This window comes from Rhinolophus sinicus, chromosome 3 (assembly GCF_057876585.1).
Source record: "Rhinolophus sinicus isolate RSI-liver-muscle chromosome 3, RSI-T2T, whole genome shotgun sequence".
NCBI classification, from domain to species: Eukaryota; Metazoa; Chordata; class Mammalia; order Chiroptera; family Rhinolophidae; genus Rhinolophus; species Rhinolophus sinicus.
Genome location: NC_142503.1, coordinates 132,077,672 through 132,102,343, shown reverse-complemented (window position 1 = coordinate 132,102,343; position 24,672 = coordinate 132,077,672). Strand labels below are relative to the sequence as shown.

General features: G+C 41.3%; 1 protein-coding gene across 3 annotated transcripts in view; it reads right to left on the bottom strand.

Moving 5' to 3' along the window:
* FMN1 (formin 1) overlaps positions 1-24,303 on the bottom strand; it is a 380,104-nt gene extending 355,801 nt beyond the window's left edge. For 2 of the 3 annotated variants that reach the window (XM_074327933.2, XM_074327935.2), the window contains exons 1-2: positions 24,210-24,303; positions 4,663-4,694 (exon numbers count right to left, since the gene is read on the bottom strand). The gene's annotated coding sequence lies outside the window, so the exon portion shown is untranslated. The remainder of the gene's footprint in view (positions 1-4,662; positions 4,695-24,209) is intronic. The other variant, XM_074327934.2, reaches the window with a different exon arrangement.
* Positions 24,304-24,672: the final 369 nt, after the last annotated feature.

The following is a 24,672-nucleotide window of genomic DNA, read 5'->3' as shown; positions in this document are numbered from 1 at the left end:
CAAAGTAAATCTGTGAATCAGAAGACATCACTAGGGAGTGCACTATTAAGTGCTTTTTTTAAATCATCAGATTAAATATTATAATAATATTCTCTAAAGTGGACACGTGTTTACATGGATGATGAGTCAATTTTCCCGTTGGGGGCACTCTGTGCCGTTTAAAAGACCAGGATTTACCAAGAAAATCCTTCTTAAAGGGCCAACAGCAGAAACATCCATTTGGCTGTACTGAGGGGCCTATTTGAGCCAAATAAATTTACCACATTCAAGTCTTTCTTCCCAAAGCATGTTTTGGAGCATTACTTATTTCGGTAAATACCAACATTTTACAATATAAATAACTTCAGGGCATGGAAACTTAATTCCACCTGTGGTTCTTAAAATTTAATTCTTAACAGAGGAAACATAATAATGGGGCTTTCTTAAATCTGATGGTGGGAGACAGAAAACAACACTTACTCATTCCTTTTTGTCGGTCTCAATTGCCTTCCCAGAGCCAAATGTCACTAACATAACCATAACAATAGTTAGCTTTCCTTCAGTTCTAAGGTGTTTCATTAAAATCAATGCAATGAACACATTCACAAATGCAATTAGAAACTGTGTGTTAATACCACTAGCTGCCATCAGAACATATGGCCCTGCTAGTACGTAAAACATAGTGAGTCAAATGGGAGATGCATATTATACATCTAAGGGCACTCACAGATTTTATAGTATTAATGAAAATTTGACATCATTACTAAAGTACAAAGAGGTGGAACACGTGGATTTATGACTAAATGATCAACCCGAAGTTCCATGATGAAGTTAATGCAAAGGTCACTGGTACACTGAGTCCCCTGAAAGAAAAAGGGCAAGATGAGGAAAAGTACAATACATGCTACAGGAGTGTTACGCAGATGTGTGTGCAGTGACAAGCCACAGCCAGCTGCACAACTAAGTGCAACCTGTCATCAACAGACGGGACAGAAAAGGGCAGGAGAGGAGGCTGACACTGGTTATGTGGTTTGACACTGAGTTGGAAATTCTACATTTGTTATCTTACTGAATTAGCAACTACCTTCTGCCTTATAAGGTTGTTACCTTCATTTTATATATCATTAAATGGAACCCACAAGAAGGAGGTGGCAGAGTTGGGTTTCAACACAAGGTCAGTGTTACCCCAAAGTCAACAGTCCACTCAGTACAACACATTCTAGTAGGAGGGGCTTGAAGACTGTCTCTCAATACTCTAGCTTATCAGGAAGGATTTAACAAGGGGAAAAGGAAAAGAAAAAAGCAAGTTATTTCAATGAGACTGGAGAAAAGATGAAGGATGGAGAATTAAAGAATGTGACTTTGAGGAGGAAGAGAATAGGGTGAGGGCGGGGAGCCGTATCACTGAAATAACGCAGCAAGTATGAGGCTGATCTTCCCATAGACCTTCTGATGAAAGAGCAGCAGCATATACGACACGGCAAAATGACGGGGAGCTGAAGAACATCAGTCTGGAGATGTTGTGCTGCAGACTGACCTACCTGAGCCCCGCCTGGGATACCCAGTCCTCTTCTGTGTGAAACTGATAGATGAGGCAGCCCCCACGAGTTTAGTATATGAGCACATATACAGGGGAAGGTTTTGTGTTGGAGGGACAAGAAAAAGGAAGAAGACATATTTAGTTATAGAAATTTGGGAAGAGAGAGAGGGCAAATTGCAGGTAAGGGGCAGGAGGAGAGAGAAAAAAGTAAGGACAATAGAGAGAAAGGGACAGGATCTGAGCCAAACAGAAGAAAGAAGGTAGGACATTTCTTTTGTGTTCATGAAAGACTTTGTAAGACTGAGAAACCCATCAGTCCTGCTTCAGGGTGCAGGTAAGAGCACATGGCCAGAGTTGGAGAAGGGGCTGTTCTCACCCATGCACCATCGCCTTCAGTGCCCTAAAAATTCAAAAAGGCCCGCTGTGCTCAGCAAGATGCTGTTTTCATGGAAGACATGAGCAGCAAAGCCAGGATAGGGTACAGTGAAGAAAAGGCTGGAGGACAGTGTGATTGGCTGACTGCTAAGCACACGTGAGGCTCCAGGAACTAACTGGGGAGGTTTGAAGAAGTGAATGAAGTCTTATGTAAATAGGAAAAGGTAAGATCCACCATAACAAGGTATTATTATTAATGTGGCCTCACTGGAACTCATAAACAAGTGATTGGTGAGTTACTAAGTTTATATACGGTAAAGAAGAAGCAAGTGATACAAAAAAAGATACGAGAAGAAACTCAGTGATAAATATGGCTCCCATCCCAAAGAAAGGAAAACCAAAGTTATCCAAATGGAATGGGTTTCTTTGAAAGGTTTGCTATCATTGGACATTTTCAAGTGCATGTTGATGACTATTTGATAGAGATTCTCTGGAAATTAAATCATTATCCATCCAGTTCTATAGATCCATCAGTCCTCCTTAATACCTACTCGCTCTCCGATGCCAATACATCACCAGATCCTGTTGAATTTACCTCCATGAACAGCTAGATGCTTAGATGATGTGGCCCTCAGAACCACTTTCATCCTGAGCTGGTATTATTTTTATTGTATACGAGATGGTATTATTCATCTTGGAAAGGTAAAGGACCTTTGCTCTATTTATTAATAGCTATTTTCCATAATATCCAACATCATTAAATTTTCATTTCAAATAAAAACAGTAGATGTCAATAATCATTAACCTTTTCTGGATTCAGTTACTTAGATCATTTAATCCCACAACACCCAGAATTTGATCCACTGATATTTAAGGATATCTAGCCCAATAGTAGCCACTAAATTCTTTGGCACTTAGGATCATATGAGCAAATATTATGTAGTTTTTCATGTTCCCAACTCCCATACTGTATGAACATCACTAAGGACAAGATCCCTGAGTATTACTGACTTTCCCATACTTGGACCTACAGAATAGTCAGGCAATCAGAAATATTACTACATTCTACACGTTAGTGTTTCCCAAGGCAAAGTGTAACGGTTCAATCGCATCATGATTTCCGTTTCAAAATCTGGATGCTGACCCATGGGGCTAAATGGGGAGCCCATGACATTGAGGGGAACTTTCAGATGGAGAAAATTTTTTCCTACTAAATGTTTGTTTTGATTAATAAAACTAGATTCCTTTTGGAGGAAAGAACTATTCTTTAAGGGCTAAGGTCTCTATCACGGAGAATCCCAAGGTTATTTCAGGGAGGAAACTGACATTCTAGAACAAAACTGCCTCAGTCTTCTAAATGTTTTAGCACCTATTTTCTCCTTTCATTACCTTTGTTTTATAAAAAATTCAAAAAGGCAGGTAGCTCCTATTTCTCCTTATCCCTAGCCCTTTCCTTTGTTTTTAAATGAAGAATTGAGTCCTCAAAAGTCAAGATCATTTGGCTGAGAACACTCTGCACAGTGCTAGCTAGTATATATCTGCGGGCCTAGGAACAGGAAACCAAAAGCTAGGCAGGGCCCCTAGTGAGGTCAAAATTTAGTATACCTCAAAGCAGAGAAACCCTGAAAATACCTATGCCTCCTTCGCCCACATACACACTGAATAGTACTCTCCCATGAAAAATCAAAAGGATCAAGACATTCTCACTCATATATCGTCCTCCTCAAATGAGAGGTTCTGCCCCAGTTGGATTATTTATTTACTACTGTTAGAGTTGAACCGAGGCTACCGTGCATTATGGTTTTCGAAGGAATCTCACATACATAATCTTATTTAAATAAGCAATTTATTGGAAAATTTTAGAAGACGAGATCAGCATGTGAGACACAGCAGACTTTGCTGAAGGAGGTTTAAGAGAAATACCTGGGTGGCGTGCCACCGAAGCAAATGGCACATTTTCCACCTAAAACTCATTCCCTGAGGGCCAACTGTATGCCTGACATTTTTGTCCAAACTATTCTAGGTGGATGATTGGTCTTTGGCTTCTCCAACCAGTCTCTTTGTGCTTCCTTTCCTTTCACTGGTAATGCATTCTCTTTCCTGCCCTTAAGAAAATTCACTTTTACAATAGGACCATTTAGCTCAATAAATCATTTAGCTTTGAACCACATATGTCAGCCATCCCAGGAGGATTTTCATTCTCAGGATTACCCTGTCAAAGGAAATGGTAGGCTGTGGAGAATTCCAGCTTCACTTAAATAAAAGAGGTGTTAATATGGTCAGAGGTCTTCCCAGTACTGAGCAAATCCTAATGCTTCTGCCTGCAGCTAAGACAGAGCTTAGGAAGATCGAAAGTGTTTCTAAGCGTTGGTTCTCAAGCGAAAGATGAAGGAACAGTCTACGTCTTTAAATAGTTAAGGTAATTACTGTTGTTTAGTGATCACTTGTCAGGTACTGGTCACTCTTCTTAGGGCTTTACCTGTTTTAAAGCATTCATTTTCACACACACACACACAAATCTCTGAGGTAGGTACTATTATGATATCACACTTCAGTGAAGAAACTGAGGCACAGAGTAAGTATCTAACTTGACAAGGGTCTCACAGCTGTGTGACTGAGCTGGGATTTGAACCCAGATAGTTGGCCCCAGAAACTTGACTCTGAAAATCCCTTACAGGACTGACTGGGGACATGGAGTCTCATTCATTAGACAGACCTACTCATTTATTAATTCTCCTTCATTACATCATAGAATATAGAGCACTCACCCCATGGTACAACTGGTCCAGGACTGACGAATCTTCATGTAAGCCAGTTTCCATCCGGGCAGCGTAAACCAAGGAAAAAGACAATGAATTCAGAGGAAGAGGGCTTGGGCTCAAGCCCAGCTCTGCCAGTTCCAAGAATGGTGTTTTGCACGTCACTGTTAACCTCTCTGTGCCTCAGTGTCCTCATCTGAAAAACAGCTTTTTATTCTCCCTCCCAATTCGTCATCCCTCCTGCAAATGAATGGACCCCACTCTCCAAATTACTTTTCTAGGTAGATGGCAAATTAAGGGCACACCTGGGATCAGAAGCCAGACTTCTGGAGCCAAAACACTCCACAGGACGGTAAAGGAGGGAAGCAGGCAAGGGAAGTGGCATAAGAAATGTACAAGGAGGGGAACAAGCCAAACTTTCATTATTAATGCAAAAGCTAGAAGCAAAGCAAATGAAGTGTTGCAATGTCGTGTTGAATGTAAAATTAACATGGGTGAAAATAAATGAATTCATCAAGGCTTATTATTCCCACCTCTATTGTAAAGGAAAATTCATTTTTAGCTTAAATGAGACCCAGAACACAGTGATCTCCACCCCAGCACGTCTAAAGCCTTTTTTCCCTGTGGTCCAAACCCTTTATCTGGCACTTAACATGTGTTATCTGAACAGGTGCTTTAATCACTCTCTCCAGGTCCAAGCACAAAGGCAAAAATTTTGAACTTGAGAGCCTTCTCAGGTTCCTACCGCCTAAACCAGCCTGTGATGTCTCCATGTCCTGCTCTTCATCTCCAATCTGTTATCCTTTTCTGGCAGAAGGTTGGCTCAGTCCTGGGTCCATGAACTCAGACTTCAGATGTCATTGGATTCCATGTCTCAGAGTCTTGACGGCCAGACTGCCCTTCCCTCCTACCCTTTAGCACAGCTTTAGGGCATATATTGCCGAGGTTCAAGTCCCAGCTCTTCCAACTCCCATGGCGACCTTAGCTAGCTAAGGAATCTCTATGTGCCTCAGTTTCTTATCCCAAAAATACAGGTATTGATACCTGAAGACCTGTGAGCATTTAGAACACAGTGTCTGATGCATAATCGGGGCTATATAAGTAATAGCTATCGTTATTATTATGTGTTCCAAATCCGCTTTATAGGGATCCCAACACACCCTGCCTCCTATTGTCAATTAAGCCTTTGTATTTTTCCTATTTGATCAAAATCTCCCTAAGAGGACAGACTGTCATCATAATCATCTCTGCTTCCCCTACAGTACACGGCTTAAAGATGGCAGACATTCAGTAAAGAGAGGACAGAAATGTCATTATCTGAAGATAACAAATTCAACCTGTGTCTCTGCTTCCAAATTCAAGCATATTGCTATTTGTAGCTGGCATTAATGATTGAGGATGGCTCCAGTTTAACTTTCCAACAAACACAACAATGAAAGTAGACAAAAAGTCATAATCATTTCCATCATTAAATTGTGTATTGGGAGAGAAAAATACGAAAACTACAGAAAGTCAGATTTGAGAGTACAAGACTAGCTTGATACCAGAATTTCCTTTAAAGATCAGGTTAAAACGGAAGCAGGGAAAGTGAAAAGTAAAGAGATTTTTTTTTAATGCTCCCAAATCACAATAATGGGAGGAAAAATGGATTTTTGAAAGCTTGATCAGTGCCTGAGAGAAATATGAAAGGTGTGATTTCATGATTCCAACATAAACTGAAAAAATATATTTTCATTATTCCCTTTGCTTACACTGCCCCAGAATCTTTATGACTCAATCTCAGGCTGCCTTCAGGTATCTGCTCAAATGACGCCTCATTAAAAGGCTTCCTTGGTGACTCAATAAGAAAGCATGTCTATGGCCAATGTGACTCCCCAACCATCACCCTGATGCACCTGTTTCCATGGCACTTGTCATCGGCCACATCATATATCGATGGGTCACTCAGTGTCTACCCCCACACACTGTAGAATGTAACCACTATGAAAGGAGAAGCTTTGTTCCCTGCTGTGTCCTGTGCATGAGAGGTTACCTAGAAAATCATGGGTGCTCAACAAAAGTCTGTACAATGAGCGATCCATTTATTAATATAAGTATTAATAAATATATATGTAAAGTATTTAAAATAGTGGCTGGCCCACAGAGTAGGCCCAGTTAGCTATAGTGGCAGCAGTAGAGTAGCAGTTTTCCTCCCTCAATTCTTTTTGATGGTTTAGTAACAAAAGACTTCTGCCTTGGGGGAGCCTCAGAAGAAGTGGGGTTAGATAAGGGATCAGAGAGGCATCTTTAAAATCTAAGCATGGAGCCATTTACTTTATTTAGGGGGCCCCTGGGAACTACTCAAGTGTTCTGTAATTCAGTATGGTCAAAGAACGGGCTTTAGCGGGATCTGGGGAGCTAACAATGTGGGGGAGAAAGCAAGGCTGGAACCAGGGTGCTGGGATGAAGAGCGTGCTGGGGGGCAGCTTGGTAGCAAACAGAAGTTCAAGGTGCCGCAGTGATTTAGTTCATCCTCTTACCTGGGTTCACCTTCGCTTGTGCAGGGTACAGGCTTTGAGATTTCAAAAATGTGATGTCACCAAGCTTGTTCAGAAAAAATAAATCTATCAAGGCTTCCCTAAAGCAATTTGCACATTAGGGGTGTGTGTGTGTGTGTGTGTGTGTGTGTGTGTGTGTGTGTGTGTGTGTGTGTTACAGCATTTTCTATAGGCTTGGGGAGACCAGTTCAAAAGGGCTTTCAGAAAGAGGGGATCACGATGCTGGCCCTTTTTCTACTGATGTGAGCCTAGGGAAGAGAAGATCCTCCATGAGTCATGAGACAACCATAATATCTCACTTGAACAATGGCATAGCACAGGGTGACCTACCGGCTGGCTTGCCACGATGAGGAGTTTCCACAATGCAGGTCTTTCAGTGCTAGAACCGGCACAGTCCTGGGCAAACCAGTACCAGTTGGCCCCCCTAGCACCACGGTGCCTCCAAACTGGTCTGTACTCATGCATCTGTTGCATGACACTGCAACCAAAGCAATCGTTCCAAAACAAAAATCTGACCTTGTCACCTCCTCACTAGTCACACAGTCAAAACCTGTAAGTGGCAATCTTGCTCTTAAGACAGATTTCAGCCCTTCACATGATCTCAAAGGCCCTCTGTGATTTGGCCCCTGCCTATTGTTCTGGCTTCCTTTCTCACCAGGCCCTGACCACTGTTACCGTTTTTTTTTGTTTGTTTGTTTGTTTGTTTTTTTATTATTAGTTTCAGGTGCACAAGACAAAGTAATACTTGGACGTTTATCATTTATATCCCTCACACTGTGTGAACCCACCTCCCATCCACGATCCCTCTGACATCGCACACAGCCATTCCATTTCCACTGTCTCTAATCCTAATGCTGTACTCCGCTTCTTGTAACTATATACATATATAAAATTATAGTTGGCATTCAGTATTGTTCAGCTTCAGGTGTACAGTGCAGTGATCAGGCATCTACATCCTCCCTGAGGTGGTCTCCTAATGAGACAAGTGTCCATCGGATACCTACAAAATCTTTACAACATTATTGATTACATTCCCCAAATTGACTTTTGTATACCCATGGCAATCTTGTGGTTACTGACTGTTTTCTAAACCCCTCACATTCCCCCTTATCCCCACCCCCCCCTCGCATCTAGCAACCCTCAGTTTTTCCTCATGTCTCCAAAACTGTTTCTGATTGGTTCATTCACTTATTCTTTTCTTTAGATTCCACATATAAGTGAGATCATATGGTATTTGTCTTTCTCTTTCTGACTTATTTCACTTAACATAATGTTCTCTAGGTCCATCCATGTTGTTGCAAATGGTAAGATTTCTTTCTTCTTTATGGCTGCGTAATACTCCATTGTATAAATGTACCACAGTTTCTTAATCCAGTCATCTACCGATGGGCATTCCGGTTGTTTCCATGTCTATTGCAGCACTATACACGGTTACCTTTTAATGGCTCCCAGGCAGGCCACTCCCTCCTGCCATGCAGGCTCTGTAGCTGCTGTCCCTTGGAACAGAATGATTGCCATCCATCCTTCTTTCACATAGTAGTTAACTCATAATCATTCTTATCATCATAGCTGCATCACCGTCACTTTTTCACAGAATCTTTCCTGACTTCTCTGAGCACACAAATCCCCTTTTCTGGGCCCTTTTGGTGTCATAGCCACTGCTATTGTTGCCCACCCACATCTTGGCCGTCACCTCCACACATGGAGAGCTATTCACTGAAAATCCCTGTGACGTTCTGTGCGATGGTTTTCGTCTGTCCCTGGGAACACCCTCACCTGCACACATGCTGGTACCAGAAGAGAATACAATAATAGGCAGTTACTAGATCTGGTAAATTTGGAGAGCCATGATACAGAGTCCAGATTCTAAATCCAATGTGAAGCTATTTGAGAATTTTAAGCAGAGGAGAAACATGATCTGATTACATTTTTAAAAGGTCATTTGGACTGCTATATGGAAAGCAGACTATAAAAGGGCAGGCGAGGAAGCTGAGAGAGACCAATTGGGAGGTTAGTGCAGTAGCCCAGATTATTATTATTCTAGAAGGAATCACTGTGGAAGTGCAACTGAAAGTATAATAAAAAGTAGCAATTTGTAGCATAACACATAGAGCCTTCAAGTTTAGGGTCAGCTCCAGACCAGCAGCTTACTTGAGAAGGCTCTCTGAAGTCTGCTTCATTCACATTTGTTCTTGGGAGGGGGGTAAAAATATTACTCTTTTTATGTATGAAACAGGGATGAACATATAGTACATAACCAGATGCGCAGCTCATCTGTGGTAGTAACATTTCACGGGGGTGGGGAAAGGAACAATCAGAGAAAAGTCTAAAGGAGAGATACAATGAAAAACAGCTTGAGAAACACGGTTCCAGAATATCAAACAGGCTGCAGGCACTAATTAGGACCGTCAGGTGCTCTTAAGCTGGCCTGGAATGGCCCCTGGTCTCCTGGGGACTGATAAGCCTAGAACTGCCCTGTCACCTCACGTTTCCTCAAAGCTGTACAGACACTGGCTAATTCACCATCTCAATGGGAAGATGGTCCAGTAAGATAAGATGGTCATTTGCAAGTCAGTCTCTCTAAACACAGATACTCCTGTGTGGACATTCTCGAGAAGTACAGCGAAAGAAGGACATTTCTGCAGTTGCATAGGGTAAGACAAATACTGTGCATCTGGCAGGATCTCTTGTCCTGAGTTTCATGCTTCTCTTTCTGTCAAGACTTTCTACCTGTTACCTGGTGAATTCCTGTGCTTTAGCACAGCCCAAGCATAAATGTCTCCTTCCCCTGGAAATCCGGGATGAAAAATTATTCCTTCTTTTGAGTGTCCAGAGCACTTTATAAAATAATATTAATGGAACTTATTTCTTGAGCACTTGGGGCAGGCTTACCTGAATTTATTTCATATAATCCTTCTATTATGAATTCCATTTTACAGGTAAGAAAGTGAGGCTTAGAGAAGTGAAAGAGCTTGCTCAGTGTCATATAACAAATAAGTAGTAGACAGGATGAATCTCTATTTATTTAAGCAGCCTCTTAACCTCCAGACTGTATACACACAATTATGTCACTCACCCCACTGTATTCTAACCAGCAGTTCATGTGCCTCTTTCCACTATTACTTCCAACATAAGTGACTCAGGCAAGGTGTTATGGAACAAGAATGAGTTTTACAATCAAATCGTATTGTATAACTTTGGGATATTACTTACTGAGAATCAGCTCCCTCTTCTATAAAGTGGAGACAATAAATGCCTACTTAATGGTTTACTGTCAAGATAAAATCAGCTATAACTTGTAATGCACCTACCACAGTTTCTGGCACATAAAGGCCATTCAATTAAACAAGTATTAATTGAGGGCTTATGAAACACCAGGCTTTAGGACAAGAACTGAGGACAAAGAAATAATAAAACAGCTTTCATAGAGGCAATATTGTAGGAATTTAATATACTTTTTTTGCTCTCACTTCTTGAGGACGGGGGACCAGGTGTTACTCAACAGTGAATTTTTAAAGTTCAGTAATGCCTAACAACAAGTAGTCACTGAACAACTTTTTAGTGAATGAACGGAAAATGTTTACACAGTTTCAGAGACCCTAAGCATTAGGGATTATGAATGACTGTGTCAGGTCAGTGGGTTGACATTTATCAAACAGTTGGTAAAATAACTGAAAGTAAAGCGCAAGGATATCACACCCAGCGTCTGTACACACTAAATTCATTTAAGCATACAGCTACTACTAAACTACTCTCCAAATGAAATTCTCAGAGCAAAATAGAATACTATAACTTGAACAATGTACAAATAGTCTAATAGTACCCAGGAGGTGAGCAGATGAACAGGGGAGAAAGTTTCGAAAGTGTTACTCTTCAAAAGAAAACGGGAGGGGGAGTCATTTTATACTGTTTAAGGAGAACAGTAGTCACAAAACCAGCTATATAATTAATGACAATGACTTCAACCTCTTCATAGTTTTTGTGATATTTTAGCCATAGAGAGATTTTTTTAAAAGAAATAACATACCTTGAAATGAGGCAGTTATTTCACGAGTAACTATCTTTAGTTTCAATTCAGTTTCTTTAAATTGCTTGAAAATTTTAAAAATTAATTATTTTTGTTATAGATAGCATGTCTATTCAATTTTACAAAAAGTATTTCTAGCTAAACATCCATCCGCCCATCCTTAGATACATACATACATACAGAGACAGACAGATGTCGGAAATGATGTTCACCTCAAGTTAACAGTGGGGATTGTGGTATTTGAAATGGTGTTTAAAGATTGTTGTCTTTGTAACTTTCTGCCTGAATTCTCGATAATCAACATATATTGTTTTTTAAAAGTGTGCTCCCTAAAAATGGAGGGAGAGAATATGCCAAGAGCAGTTAATCCTTCCCAGTGGAAATATGGATCATTGTTACTTTCTCCTTTGTAACTTTTCCCATTTTTCACATTTTCAAAACTGATTTTTAAAGGGCTTTACATCATACTCTACATTTATGATTATGTTTCTTTCCTCTCCAGTTAGACTCTAAAATAGAAAGTACTTTTTTACTTATGTTGCAAATAGTATGACTTGAGAATCCAGTTTGCAAAGCAGAAAAGACTGGAATCTTTTGAACGTTCTTCATAAATGCAATCCAGTTAAATAAATAGAGTGAAGAACTAATGAATGGCTATATGCATGCTTACATATTTAAAGGTTTTTATATGAAGAATGAGAGATAATGAAAGAGATTATAAAAAGCTGCATGATGTCAGACTGTCTGATGAGGTCTTTACGACCAGGATTTTTAACTAAGTGGCTTTGCTTGTCCCTTTGTGTTTAAGACATGCTTACTGAATGTCAACATCTGCTTGAATCAACTAGAATAATCCAGTTATTATCCTCTAGTTAAGGATAATAATCTAAAATACACAAATGGTTACATAGTTGTCAAAGGGACTAGTTTATGTGGCACGTTTGGGAAATGGTAGATAAAGCATCTGAGCCACCTGTTTAGCTTTCACAGGAGGTGCCACAGGAACATTTTCTCATTTACGAAGGTTTGAAAGAAAAGTTGGGATTCTGGTTTGTTCCTTAAAATAACTCAAGAAACCTATTCAATTTTATGTAACCTAGAATTCTAGGGACAGCAGGATTCAGTATTCCTTGAGTTTTGTATGATTACATTAAGAGTACAGAAAGTTTTTTTCAAGTCAGTGAGCCGCTTGGATGTAAAACCTTTAATCATTCTCGATTGCAGTTTATAGAATAGAAAACAAATTTTTGTTTCTGTTAGTTTTGGAACTGTTTTCTCTCAATGAAATTTCGTAGCCTATGGTTTCTTTATTTCTTACAAAGGAAAATAATTCTCATAAAACTGTATTTGTGAAATTCTTTAACTCCTATTGTATTCTGTCAAAATGTGGGTTGGCATTTTTCCAGCCTAGGAGTTAATAATATTCATAGAAAAATATGAGACTCTTAGATTTAAAGAAAACTTAGAAGTTATCCATGCCATCCCATCTCCCTCCCAACATGGGACTCTCCTCTTCATTGTAACCCTCATGAATGGCCATCCAGTCTCATCTTGAATGAACTCTTCCATGGCAAAATGTTCTTTATCCCACAAGGAAATCTTATGGCATCCTAGACAGCTCTAAGTGTAAAACAATGTTCCCTTATTCTGAGCCAAATGGATTTCCATTCATATCTTTCCACTGGTGCTTTTTCTAACTTTCAGAGCTGCAGTGAGTAAATCCAACGTCTGTCCTAGTCCACAGTCCTTTAGACGCCTGGAAGCCAGTCCTGTTTCCTGAGACCTCCCCTCATCCTGACTAAACTACCCGGTTCCTTCAGCAAGCTCTCAAATGCAAGCACTTCCATCCTCATAAACCCTGCACATTATCTGACTTCTCTCTAGTGTGTCCTTGACCCTACTACACAGCAGTGCCCACAGCTAAAAACAGCTCCTCAAAAAGTACCAAAAGTTGTTCCAGGATCACAAATACCATTCTTGCAACAGTCCCTTTAAATCATTAGATGGACACGTTTTAAAAAGCTAGATTCTATCTGACTATCTCTTCACCTGTCTTGAGTTGCAGTTTCCTCTTCACCGTGTTTTTCAGCCTTTACAATTTTGAAGACCATTCTTAAATTACCTTTGGTTGCATGCAACTGAAACCGATTTTGTCTACCTTAACCAAAAAAGAAAAACATATCCAATGTCATGAAATTCATGGGCAATTTCATGAAATCAGAGTAAGAGTTGAAGAGCCAAGAGCAGGAAGAACAGGAAGCAGAGCCTGCCAGTGGCCTCTGGGGCAGAGCTCCCACGCGGTGTCCCTGGGGCAGTTCTCTTACTGTGACTTAACTCCAGCGACTCTTAGTCACAGCAATCCTTCAGTCCTGAACTCTGATTCTTGGGAAAGAAAATCCAACTCACTCAGCCTGGGTCAGATTTCTGTCCCTGGTTTAAGTAGTCCTGGGCAGAGACATGGTGTTGCGTATATGGTGCCCATGTTTGTATATGAGGGTCCGTTGCAGAGACAGGGAAATGGATGTGAATGAGACAGATATCCACAAAGACTGTATTTCTAAGGGAAAGTGATATGCAGAAATATTAAGCTATGTTTCTTTTTATTTCTCCTTGTGTTTTACCCTTTTGGCTGATTCCCAAAACAGGTTGGTATTTTGAAATTGGTGTTCATTGCATCAGGAAAGGTATGTAACGAGGAGAAAAGAGAGAAACAGCCTGAGAATATTTTTGGATTTTGTTTTCCCAAATCCTAACCTCTTAAAAGAACTCAGGTAATGAATGTATCAAACAAGTAAAAGGACTGGGGTTTATGGACATGAAGAATCTGGAAGAAACATGGAGCATTATCTCCCCAGGGCTGTTGGGAAAGGAAGAAGGTAGGCTTATGGATCTTGGAGAAATGGGGAGCCAGGCCCTGCTTCCTGGCAGTCTCCCCAGAAAGGCAACAGGACTCCAAAGCTGTGTGAGCTACATGGAGGCAGAAGGAACCATAGGAAATGTCTCCAAAAGAGTTCTGCGGACCAAGGTGACCTGGACATGTGCAATGAAGAGAGCCCGGTGAGCTGAAACCTTGGGTGCTACAGTGTAACTAACCTGTGTGGTCTGATGCCTCCGTGACTAGAGGGTCCCCTCTCCCAAGGCTGCCCTCCTATGTCAGCCCCTGGTCTTAACACAACTGTGGGAAGTCATGTGACCCTAAGGACTTAGGGTAAGTCTTCCGCCTTCCCACAAGGAAGAGGCTTGAAACAGAAATGAACATGGTTTGTGAAATATAGGTGAGATATTTTTTCTATACCTGTCTTTGTAGTTGGAGATTCTCATCTGCTACACTTGAATGGAAAAGACAGGAGCAAAATGAGACCTGAGTGGCTATGCTTCTTCTCTCTCTGTGAATTTGACTTCATCTTTTGTGGGACTCTGCATGTCATACACTGATTGTCATGTTAAAAGCCCCCTTTTATAAATAGTAGCTTAGCAATTTTTTCCCAATCCTCTTCTTATTCGCGGCCTTCCTTTCCCTGATGCTCTGCTCCCGGGTCCAGGTCCTTTCTCTGGAAGTGTCATCTTAGACTATGTGCCCCTTCTCCCTTCTTCCGTGCCTTTCTTCCCTCTTAGATTCGGTTCAAGATCAAGCTCCCGATGCAACCACTTTGGAACCTTCAGCTACCTCACCCTTTTGCTTTGTCATTTGCCTAACCTGACTATCATATCAGAATTTTATTGTATTTAAATGTTTTATTTATTTTGGTAAGAACACTTAACTTGAGGTCTACCCTCTTAACACATTTTTAAGTGTACAATACAGTATTATACAGTATTATAGGTACAGAATTTTGTTTTTCTTAACAAATTCTTCATTAGTGAAGATCCTAAATCCAGCTAACAGTGCTGCAGTTTGGCAGCTATTGAAATGTTGTAACCAAAAATAAATAAATAAATAAATAAATAAATAAATAAATAAATAAATAAATAAATAAATACCAAGCCTCAAAGCTGAGTCTGAGTTGATTGCCCTTTTATTTTTGTAGTTGGCAGGATGGTTACTTCCTGAAGTTGAGTGATATAATAATGAACAAAGCCCAGAGAGTCGGTGACCTGGATCCGTTCTTGGCTGTGCCACTGACCGTGAGTGACCTTGGGCAAGTCACTTTTTATCTCCCCATCTCAGTTTTCTCCATTGGACAACTAGAAAAAATATCTCATCACCTACCTAGAAAATTTAGGGACAAGAATTATAGAGTAAGAAATAGAATAATACTACTTAAGAAAACATTTAACTTTATTTTTTTCAATTTGCCACAGTTTCCCTTATGGCACTAGGGTATGGAGTTTTAGTCCTTCAAATAATCATGAAAATTAGAATTAACCTCTGTTTTCAGAGTCTAAAAGAAATCACGATCGGCTTATGACATATCAGAAAGCAAACTTAACACAAGGCCAGTATCCCCCATTATGTGTGCTATGATCTGTTCATATTTATTTGGAGGTTGGCTGGGTAGGAAAAAGTGATTTCAAAAGCCCAGTTGGTCTCCTGTGGGTAGAAGGGACAAGATGCTACAGCAGAAACAGGTTAAAGGAGACAGGGACTTCAGCAAATTGGGACAGGACGGATGCCAATTCTGTAAATGAATTCTGGTTTTTTACAGACCTGTGGGCTGTTAAAAAATTATCTGTAAAGCTTTCCAAATATGCGCTAGGCTTAGAAAATTTTCTAAAGTAGCCGTCTTTATCTAAAAAGAGAAAGGATAATCATCTGAACGCCTAAAAAAAGGCAACTCCTGCTTTTCACTAGATCCATACCCAGAATACTGCAGTGTATTTATGGTTTATCCTGCTTTGAAAGTTTAAAAACTCTTAAAGCCAGGAATATTTTCTGTGGCTTACTAAGTAGGGCACAGACAGAAGGTGGAATGCAAGCCCAGCAGGTAGATTAAACACTACCCAGATTCCATTTACTGCCATACTCTTAAGCTAGTACATTACTTCTCCGAGCCCTGATTTGCTCATCTATGTGAGAGGGACAGCACCACCCGTCCACTGCACAGACGTACCTCCTGACAGATTAGGTAACCAAGGGAAGGAGCTTAAATCTGTTTTAAGCACAGGATGGACACAGAGGGAACATATGGCTCATGCTCTCTGCTTGCCCTTGGAATAAACTTAGAGGGCATTTTTCTCAGTACAGAACGTCAACAAGTTATAGAGACTCCGTGGTGTAACGGTGAGGAATTGGCTTTGTTAGAATTCACAGGGCCAAGACCACAGGGATGAGCTTTCAGTCAGTGAACAGACAGCAGCAATGCACCCTTCAGAAAGGCTTTAGTCACTGCCCCCTGGGGCCTGAACGCATTTAACATAACAATATTTACCCAGTTGTACAGCTCACAGAGGAAAATGATCACTAAACGCTAAGATAGCAATCATCAATCCAAAATGCTTTCCCCATCCTAGCTCAGCAATCTTAACATCAAAGCACAGACACGCTTTCCTTAATGCTTAGAGACGCCAAGACGTTGGAAAGAGGGAGCATGAAAAAAATACCATGATCACCTATCGGCTACTCAGAAGGGTTTTCTCTCAGCTGCAGATGAGGTCATTCTTTCAGAGAATTTCATTGGAACTTCACTTATACACATGTCAAGGTTTTGGAAACGACAGTTTCCCCAAATTACCATGATGAGTGCATTGCTGGGTTTAGCTTCTCCTGATTAGTAGACAGGTGCTTGATTCTCTCTGAGGTACCGCATTTTTCTTTCCATGTTTCATACAAGAGATCATTGGAGAAAGCATCTGAGCCTGGACGAGTGTGGACAGATACTCACACGTGAGCAAAAACAGAGCAACCATAGCTAAAGAGCAGCCGCACACTGCTCTGTTAGATGGATGTTTTAAATGCTGGCCTTTAGCTCATCTCATGTTCTCTGCACTTCTTTTCCCAGAACACGCACTAGAGCACTCCTACTGAGATGTTAGGACTAGTCTCTTCCTTGTAGCAGTGAAATGGTGTTTCCTGCCCTGTTTTAAAGCCTCATCTACCCTCCCCAATCAGCCTTCCGGCTGCATTTGCTACTTGTCCATTACTACCCAGATCCTGATGACCAACGTGACTATTAAAAAGTCCTGCCTCCCTGCGTTGCTGTTGTTGTATAGGCCACTCAGCAAGCTCACCGGGACATGCAATGTCTTCACCACAGACATTCAAACTGCAATCTGAGAAATTCACCAAATTGCCACTGCCTGTCTTCACTCCACATCTGAGGATGCTTTGAGGCCAACAGCTAGAAATCTTGGCCAACTGTGCTCTGGACTAAAAGACTGGAAAAATAGTTTGTCCCAACCACTAACCTTTGTTTTTCTTTTGTTTCCATAGAAACATCCCTTATTAAATGCCTGATTGCTCACACTATTATGAAAAAAGATACAGGCCCAAAATGGAGCCACTTGTGCTAAGCCCATGTCACCAAACCAAGACTGCAGTTAGGTTAGTCCTCTCCCAGGACTATAATCTTAACCAGTCAGTCTAGAATTTCCTGGTCAGCACTAGTGAGGTCATCTGCCTAAGAGACCCCTGCCTCCCCGAAAGGAAGGTGACCTTGCCTGAAACAATTCACTCTTTGAAAGGTATCTTCTTTGCCCTGCCTCCTTCTACCTATAAAAGTCTTTCATTTTGTACAGCTCCTTGAGGCTCCTTTCTGTTTGTTAGATGAGATGCTGCCCAATTCATCACTCACTGAATAAAGCTAGTTAGCCCTTCAAATTTATTCAGTTGAATTTTGTTTTTTTTATACCACATAGAGGCCTAACTTAGGTGCACCCCTGACTAACTCCTATACCATTGCCTCCTGAAATGAGACACAACTATTTAATTGGACTGACTTATTCCCAGGACTAAGCGGCTGATTCAATGAGATGGGCAACGCATTTAAATTTGTCATTTTTTGCTTTCTCATCCTTGTTCCAACCTATGTTTGTTTTCTCTCCTCCTTTGCAGAGCTCTTATCTTGCAAACCCTAACCCTAATCTCTCTTCAGCTACCATGTTGGCTTTTCATATATGAAACTTCCGGGGGCCGGGGAGGGGAAGGAAGTTTCAAAGGGCAGAATAAAGACTACGAAAATACACTACTCCAAAATATGCCACTTTAGCATATGGATTATTCTGAGCTAAAGGCTTTGGAAAATGAGGCGATGCAGAAAAAGCTTTAAGAACAGTGCACAAGTTTTCCTTTTGTAAAGGAAATTCACATTTATAAGACATTTCCATTTTAAAAGGTATCTCCTACGATGCCAGGAAGAGAACTCTTATTAATTCTCATCAGTGGAGAAGATACTGAGTTAAATCTGTGTTAAAAACCTTACTAAATAATGCTTGTTTATCATACTATCTCTGGTCACTTTCCCATAACTTACCCCCACCACCCAGAAGCCCCAACTCCGTTTCCTTTAGCCTAAGATGGTATTTAGCCCATGTCTGGGTACTCGCATATGTAAGTGTGATGCACATGATAATAAACATTTTTATTTTTCTCTTGTTATACAAAAAAAAGTCCTGCTTACCTCCAAAATATTTCTCCCAATAGTCTCTGACTCAGAAGACCAAGGTAAGAAAGTGTTTAATTTGAAAAATATTGGTCTTTAACAATGATCTATGCATGATTCTCCAGAAGGCAGAAACAGGCATAGTTCTAATAAGATGGAATACACTATATGTCAGTTTTGATTAAGGTAAGGAAATAGATGAATTGGCTTCAAAAAAAAAAAAGAAAAAGAAAAACAAGAACAAAAAATCCTAGCTAGTGGCCCGATTCCTTCAAAGGTGAATTCCAGAGGTTTTGGTCATTTCAGGAAAGTTGTGGTGAAGTCACATGGCCCAAAGGGAAGACTAACTCTTCCCCTTTGCCAGCCTCATATATACACAATGGCGTTTTATATTCAAAGCCTAAAGAAATGCAGACTACTATGGGACATGTTTTACATCTAGCCGTAGAACTTGAGAAACGTAGGTGGGAGGGAATGATCCATTTCCCAGAACCCTGCCTTTTATATGTTGACTAGGTAAGGAGGTTTGTAGCATTCTTTCTGTCTTCCTACTTTCATAATTATCATATTACAGGGCACACAGATGACTGGTTTGTCAGCATCTCTACACAGACACTAAACATAGGGATGTTTCCATTCCCTCACAAGGCCGGCCTGTTGGTGCAAGCTCATATTTGTTCCATGAGGCTACAATTCCCAGGGTCTAGCACCTCTACAAGATCAAGCAAATCAGATTAAAGGCTATAACTCTGTCAACACACAGGCTGGGATCTGCTGAGAATAAAGCTGATTTTTAAGACAAGACTATGTGCATCTAAAAGTAAGTATCCCGATAAAACTAAGTCCCAACAGGGAACGTGAGTAACTCCCAAACAGTGATCTGCCAACAGCGGCATCACTTTATATTATTAAATATCTCTGATGAATTTTCAGTCCTACAAGTCAAGTTTTAATAAGAATACCATTAAAGACAACACCGTCTAAAACACACCTTTGCCTGGGATGACATGCACGAGTCCAAAGCTTGAACAAAACTGGACTTTGACTCACCATATATAAGATAGGAAAGAAGTGTTTCTGAATCCTCTATCAAGAATGTTTACCATCATCACATCAAATTCCAATTTGCTCCCATTCCTCCCATTCCCCTTCCGTTGGGGACAGCTCCACCAATTTTATGTCTAGAAAGGGAGGAAGGCCAGGATATGAGGTTCACCCTCAGACAACGACAATGCCCACAGGACCCCACTTCCTTGGTCTAAGCCTGTGACCGAGGACCAAGCAATCACAGTTATTTCCTCAGATTCACTTTGGAGCTAGAGAAAGGAGCTATCCTTGGGTTACAGAGCTAAATGGATGTGAATGTAGAGCTTATGAAGACACTAAGAGGACAACGTGTGTGATGCAAAAGAATAAAGTCAAGACAGACAAAGAAGAACAGAAATAAAAGACAGAACTGAAAGAGATAGACAGTGTCACACTCCCTGACTTTAGCTTGTACTACAGAGCTACAATAATCAAAACAGCATGGTATTGGCAGAAAAACAGACACATAGACCAATGGAATAGAATTGAGAACCCAGAAATAAAACCACATAAATATAGACAGATAATTTTTGACAAAGAAGCAAAAAACATACAATGGAGGAAAGACAGCCTCTTCAATAAATGGTGCTGGCAGAATTGGATAGCCACGTGCAAAAGAATGGAACTGGACTGCTATCTGTCACCATGTACAAAAATTAACTCAAAATGGATCAAAGGCTTAAGCATAAGACCTGACACAATAAACTGCATAGAAGAAAACATAGGTACTAAACTCATGCACCTTGGGTTCAAAGAGCATTTTATGAATTTGACTCCAAAGGCAAGGGAAGTAAAAGCTAAAATAAATGAATGGGACTATATGAAACTTAAAAGCTTCTTCACAGCAAAACAAACCATCAACAAAATAAAGAGGAAACCAACTGAATGGGAAAGGATTTCTGCAAACAGTGCCTCCAATAAAGGGCTAATATCCAAAGTATACAAGGAACTCATGCAACTCAACAACAAAAAAACAAACAACCCAATTGAAAAATGGGCAGACGATCTGAAGAGACATTTCTCCAAAGAGGACATACAAATAGCAAATAGACATATGAAAAAATGCTCAACATCACTAATCATCAGAGAAATGCAAATAAAAACCACAATGAGATATCACCTCACCCCAGTCAGAATGGCTACCATCAACAAGACAAATAGTAACAAGTGTTGGAGAGGCTGTGGAGAAAAAGGAACCCTCATACACTGTTGGTGGGAATGCAGACTGGTGCAGCAGCTATGGAAGGCAGTGTGGAGGTTCCTCAAAAAAATTACGAATAGAATTACCATATGACCCAGCAATCCCTCTCCTGGGTATCTACCCAAAAAATCTGAAAACATTCAGAGATAAAGACACATGTGCTCCAATGTTCATTGCAGCTTTATTTACGGTGGCCAAGACATGGAAACAACCAAAATGTCCTTTGATAGATGAATGGATAAAGAAGTTGCGGTATATATACACAATGGAATACTATTCGGTGGTAAGAAAAGATGAAATAGGACCATTTGTGACAACATGGATGGATCTTGAGAGTATAATGCTAAGCGAAATAAGTCAGACAGAAAAAGCAGAGAACCATGTGATTTCACTGATAGGTGGTATATAAACCAAAACCAACAAAAGAAATAGACAAACAAATGAGAAAAAAAAAACCTCAGACACAAACAATAGTTTAGTGGTTACCAGAGGGTAAGGGGGGAGAGGGGTGGCAGATGAGGGTAAGGGGGATTAAATATATGGTGACGGAAGGAGAAGTGACTCTGGGTGGTGAACACACAATAGGATTTATAGATGATGTAATACAGAATTGTACATCTGAAATCTATGTAATTTTAGTAACAATTGTCACCCCAATAAACTTTTAAAAAGAAAAAAAAAGAGATAGAGACAAAGAGACAGAAAACAAGCTATCAACCGGAAAAGCATCTGAATCTCAGGACCCAGCTTCCTCACCAGGACATAAGAGTCTGGTCATGACTCAGTGATGTTAGCCCAAAATGCTCATTTCGCTTAGCATTTTTTCTGCTGTATTTCCATCCCATACAACAGAAAGGATCCTAACTGATACAATTGACAATATACGCTAAATTTCAAAGTATCCCCAACGAGCAAATAAGGACGTCTAACCTCTCTAAATGAGAAAACTGAACCACAGATATTCGGCAATCACTTGCTGTTTTCTACATGGGGAAAAAAATACATATTATTTTCAGAGAAGAAAAATATTGTAAAACACAAGTTCTTCCAAGCTGGCAAGTTAGACGTTCTTCAATTCCCAGGGACATTTGAAGAAAAGCAGTTGTGCTTCTCCAGGGCAGAAGCCAATGCATTCGTTAGTGTGTAAACAAGCACAATTTCCCAAGTCAGTGCACTGAAGAGCCAAGGAGAAAGGAGCACCCTAGGACAGAAACTTTCTCTAACGCTGCATCTTTAATATATCTGAATAGAGCTTGCTAAGCATTTGTGCAGGATGGTGAGAGACATGTCTGTCCAAACACAGGATATTTTAATTAGTGACACCCCTCTAAGATGGAGTCTTATGAGGAACCTAAAGACTGCCCTCCCGCATTAGAATCAGCTTTAACACTAAAAAGGATGGAGAAAAACAATGGGAAAAAAATACACATTTTAGGGACACAACACTGGGCTTTGTTACCCTTGTGGGCAAGTATTAATATTAATAACAGTTACCATTCCCCATAGTATGTGTCAGGAACTACTAAGCATTTTAACTATATCATCTCATTTAATCCTTACACCTTTCCCTATGAGGCAGGTAATACTATCCCGACTTCATAAACAAAAAACTAAAATTCAAGAGAGTAAGTGACTTCCCAAAATCACCCAGCTAGTAAGTGGTTGGTCCAGAATTTGAACTCATGTGACAGGTCTATGAGTTTAACCATTATGGTATACTGACTCCCAGATTTTATTTATTGTTTTCCTCCAGTAGGACTACTGTTCCTTAGTTCCTGTAGAACGTCTAAAGGCACTTTATTCATTGATCCTACTACTCGGCTATAAACACAGTTGAGAAAAACGAGAATCGTGATACCTTAACTCTGACCAAGAAGACCTGAGACTTTTAGAGCACGTTTAAAGCAGTATCTTCCTCAATGATAATCAATCTGTTATGCAACTCTCAGCTTTACTGTAGTCCTTTCTGAAACAAGGTTAATAGTCTAAGAGCCAAATGATCTTGTAGTAAGTCCTAAGAACAGCTAAGCAAGGGCTACTGAATCCCAGTTATGTGCCGATAAGACGCTACCTGCTGTAGATAATACAACATAATTCTCTCTCCCAAGAACTCAGCTCCCCTAAGGTGGTATAGCACATATGCAAACATGGGTCATGCTTTAGTACAACTGGAGCCACTGTAGAAGAAAGTCAGAGGCTAAGTTACTTAACCTGGTCCTCATAAAGGCTGGGCTCTGAACATTCACCTCTCCCTGACTGAAGCAGCGATATTGCACAGGTCTGCACCACAAGTCCTGGACTCTGCATTCAGCCCATCAGGAACGTGTGAGTGTCAATGTCAAACTCTCCAGGAGTCAGCAAGCAGCAGTGTGGATGATTAAAACAAGGCATCTTCTGTGGCAATCTCAACTACAAATGGGGAGAAGGAAACTCCCCCCAGTCACACCCTGTTCCCAGCTACTTGTCCTTGAGTTAAGTGAGTACAAGGCTCTGGCCTCAGGGGGCAAGGGCATTGCTTGTTATTTAGGGGGTCAGCACTTACATTGCTGAACAGAGTCTGCCTTTGCAGAACTTGAGGAGCTCTGCTGGAGGAAGAGAAATGATGGTGGTGATGGTGATGGTGGTGATGATGGTGATGATGGCGAAAGAACAAAACGGTGGTGATGAATATCACCTATAAATATAAGCACAAAGCAGCAACAGACATCCTTCCAGCCATTGCCAGTCATAATCATGAAGCAGCTTCTGCTCCCAAACCAACCCTAAGGAGGTGCGACCCCTCTGAACTAAACACATCCAACTTCAAAATAGAGCGTTGCATCCCTCCCTCCCCCGCCCGCCCTTCCACCCCGTCCACCCTTCCTGCGCCAAACTGGGAATGAGACTGCACTGGCGAGTCAACAGATCTGGGACCTGAGAGTTAACGACAGTTCTGTAGTGAGGAGCGTTAGGGAGACTCTGGGGGCCCCACCAACGCACTTCGGAACCGCTTGGTTAGGGAGCAGAAGGAACAAACGCAGAAGAGGAGGAAAATAGGTAGCGGGGCAAAACAGATTTGGTGCCTCATTCCGAGCCCTAAAACCCCGGGAGGCGGAGCAGGCAGCCTTTGGTCGTGAAGGAGAAGAGGCGGGGCAGACTGCCAGCAGGACAGACAAGTCTCTCTTTACCTGACCAGGTGCAGCAAGCGCAGCGGATGCAGCGAGGATGCCGCGCTTGAGTCCAGAGCCAGAATCTGAAGCGGCTGCAGCGCCGGCCTCCGTGAAGGCCCCGCCCTATCCCCGCCCCCAGCCCCGGAGTCCCGCCTCCCTAGCACGCGCCCGGCTGACCGGCTGTTTGGAGGAGGCGAGCTGTGAACTGATCGGCGGGGTTGCCGACCAATGGGAACGTGCAGCGGCGCCCGGGGCGTCAGGAGGGCAGGGCGAAAGAGCCCAATCAGCAACTAAGCCGCTGAGCCTGGCTAGGGCGCGGTGAGGTTATTGGGAAACGCTGGTCCAGGCTGCTGGGTCCGAGGCGGCGGTCGGTAGGCGAGGTGAAAGATCTACAGCCACAGCCAATCCCCTCGGCTTGCCCGCGTCGGGGCACCTCTCAGAGCGCGCGCTCTGGACTGGTTCCAAGCGATGAAGGGAAGGG